We start from the raw sequence: 3,849 nt of genomic DNA on the forward strand, positions 1-3,849 counted from the left end.
AGATAGATAGATAGATAGATAGATAGATAGATAGATAGATAGATAGATAGATAGACAGATAGATGAAACATGAAGTTAGGCATGTACTATAGAGATTTTTAGGGTTTTAAGAAGAAATAGATGAGATGATAGGTATTATCATGTTTTATTATCTCCATGTATAAAAATTTAAAGAATAAAGAAAACAATACTAAAAAATAACAAAAAGATGTTCACAGAAAATTCAGAGAATAGGAAAGAAGCCAGTATGGTCAGAGAGAGAGAGAGGAAGGAGAGATTAAGGAGATGGAGATAAAAGAGAGCCAAGACTAGGGCATATATAGGGCATACTTGAGTTTACACTATTAACTCTGAGTGGGGAGATGATTGAAAAATAGTAAAATAGTGAGGCAGTGATAAGTCATGATTTGACTTCAGAAAAAGCCTTCTCACTTAATAATAGAACTATACCATGGGTTTCAAGGAAGGAAGTAGGCTAATTGTATGGGATCTGCTGTACTTTCAAAGTGGGGCCTCCAGGATTTGCCAGTAGGTTACATGTAAAACATAAAAGAAATAAACTAATGATAATTGCCAGGATTTTATTAAGTAATTAGAAGAACAGAGGGAGTGTTCCAAGAGATGAAAGTGTGCATAGTCTGTCTTTGTTACTGTTCCATTGCTGTGAGTAGACACCATAACCAAGGCACTGAAAGACCCCCGTTCTGGGGAGACCGTCGCTCAAGTCCCAGGATGAGCCAATGCCCCAATAAATCAAGAGAAACCATTCTTGATGCAGTATGCATGAGGTTTAATTGGGAACCAGCAGGCTGAGGCCAAGCTCCTAACCTGCACAGGAGCACAGGAGGGCGACCCCCAGCAGTTGCAATTGAGGGTTTTTAAATGAAAAAAAAAACACAAGGAAAGGGGAGGACAAGACCATAATGAATGGGGAAGCTGAGTAAATATCATAAGAATGGGGATGATAGATTACAGCCCATCTCTTACGGAAGTGCCACAGGCTATCTTTGGCAAACATTCTTGGTGGGGAAGCTAAGCAAACATCACAAGAATGAAGATGATATACTATCGCTCAACTTTTACGGAAGGGTTACAGGCCATCTTTGGCAAACATTCTTAGTCCCTTACACAATGAGTCAGGCTCCAGGGTGTGTCAAGACCGTGATGAGCCAGTTTCAGTGGTCATCGGTTTCCCAGGCTAAAGGCGAAAGAACAAAGAACTCCATGCTGGTTCTGTTTCCAGGAAAGAAACACACTGAGTTGGGGGTCTTACAGCACCTCTTGTAGCATTCTACTGGGGCCTTGCTTTAGAGGTGGTTAGTCCATGAACTTCATGGTGGGAATCAGACACGCATGACACTGGGGCAGTAGCTGAGAGCTTTACATCTTGATCTGAAGGCAATCGGCAGAGAGAGAGAAACTGAGACTTGCATGGGCTTTTGCACCTCAAGACTCACCCAAGCCATACACCCCCTCCATAAAAGGCTACATCTTCTAATTCACCAACTGTAGATCAAACATGCAAACACACGAGCCTATGGGAGCTATTTTCACTCAAACCACCAGAGTCTTTCGTTATGGAAGAAAGGGGGTTATTTGGGCATATGTCCCAGAAGGCTAAGAGTCCATCATGGTGGGGAGACATGCAGCAAGCAGCAGGCATGGCAGAAGTATGAAGCTGAAGATGCACATCTTGAACCACAAAGTTGAATCAAATTGGGAACAGGGATAGGCCTTATGCTCTGAAAGCCCTTCCTAGATCACGCCTCCTAAGCTTCCACGAGGAGCATGACCAACTGGAGACCAAATAATTCAATGCACACTGTTATGCAAAACACCATAGCCACTGACCAACATCTTCAGCACAAAAATAATTTTGTGGAGCAGAAAATAACAATCAAGATTTTAAAATGGAAATTTCCATGAGGAAGAATTGGATATGAATTGAGTAGTTCAGGGCCCATGTCTTGGTTAGAGTTGGAAATGGTGAGGTAGAGACTGAGAATTTAAAGCCATTCAGCTGGATGAGGTGGTCCATGAAGTGTGCTTACACAGGACTCAGATCTCCCCAGGAGTTAGAGAGGAGAAACAGTGGAGGGTTTAGCTGGGGCTCTGTGAGGAAAGCAGGAGTGGTTGATCCCCTAGGAGCAGGTGCTTCCTGGAGGCCAGCGATGAGCAGAGAAGTTGGCTGCTGAGTTTTGCTAGGACCAGGTAGGCAAGTCCTTTATAATCCCTGCTTCACAGAAAAATCTGTCAGATATTCTGGGCCAGAAGGCCAAAGAAGATGTTCCAATGACTCAGAGAACTTTGTGGGTGACTGTCCAGATACCCAGATTTCTGGACATTTTGTCTGTCCTTTTTATAATTTTGAAGGGGCTTGCCTGCCCTTCCTGCATATTCAGGTAATATTTCTTCCTTCTCAGGTCTGTGGTGAGGTTGAGGAAGAAATAGCGATAGACTTAAGTTGTGCAGGATTAAGGTTTAAAGTCTAAGATGCTTTTAGGTTGGTAATGCAACAGATTTCTTATGATAGAAATTTATTTATGTACAGAGTTCTGAATTTACCAAGATAGGATAGGTTGCAGAATACTTCCTGCAAAGTTGCCAAATATATATGAAATGAAGATTATGAGTGTAATCTTCCCTGATGGTTCTCACAATTATTATTATTGTTTTTAGCTTATTATTGTAAGGTAAAGAGTCTTTTATTGGATTGAAAGGAGAAAATGTAAAGATAATATCTTATGTACTGTATGGAAGCATCAACTATTATTAAAGAGCAGAAGGCCTATTAGCTGAGGCAGGGAAAAGGAGATGGAGTCCTGAAAAGGAGAGAGGAACTCTTGAATAGGGTCAATCAAGGGAGATTCTCTCCAAACTCTAAGGAGACAGACGCATGAAACTGAGGAGGGGTCACCAGCCATGCAGCACTTATAGACTAGAATAAATGGGTTAATTCAGTTATGGACTAGTAGGGAAACTTCCAATGAGAGAGTTACTCCAGGCAGTACATCTTTTGTTTTGTTTTGTTTTGTTTTTGTTTTTGTTTTTGTTTTTGTTTTTCTGAAACAGGGTGTGTCTGTATAGCCCTGGCTGTCCTGGAACTCACTTTGTAAACCAGGCTGACCTCGNACTCAGAAATCCACCTGCCTCTGCCTTCTGAGTGCTGGGATTAAAGGCGTGCGCCACCACGCCCAGCTAGTGCATCTTATAAAAGAGATTCTTTGACGGTAATAATGCAGGAGGATGAGGGACAAATCCAGGGATGGCTGCTCTCTGCTCCCGGGAGGGGACAGCCAGGAACTGGACAAAGGGGCAGTGCTTGTATAGGATTTCTGAGGAGGCTGGAGAGGAGGGTCTGCCACTGTCCACAGTTCCTGCAGTGGTGTTTCACCAAGGTTGTAGGCTGAGGCAGGAAAGAAGGTGTGGCTACCGCGGACAGCTCCCAAAGAGTAGCTCCATCTGAGGAGGGAATGATGTGTCACCATGGCCTCTGAAGGCTTGAGATGCTGTGATGCAGGCTGATATCTTATGGTGATGCCATTTTGACAGGAGCTGCCATTTTGGACAGCTCCCATGGAACATTTTGCTGAGAGGGTCGTAGACTGGTGCAGGAAAGAAGGACCTGCCACCACTTTGATGGCTTTTGTGACTCACTGCTAAGGAACTATACAGACAAAACCAAAAAAGTCCAGAGAGAATCAAAAGTAAGAATGCCTCCCATATAACTTCCTACACACAACCAGTGCTGCTTTCTTCTTCTTCTTCTTCTTCTTCTTCTTCTTCTTCTTCTTCTTCTTCTTCTTCTTCTTCTTCTTCTTCTTCTTCTTCTTCTTCTTCTTCTTCTTC

Source organism: Mus pahari, chromosome 11 (assembly GCF_900095145.1).
Source record: "Mus pahari chromosome 11, PAHARI_EIJ_v1.1, whole genome shotgun sequence".
Classification (NCBI taxonomy): domain Eukaryota; kingdom Metazoa; phylum Chordata; class Mammalia; order Rodentia; family Muridae; genus Mus; species Mus pahari.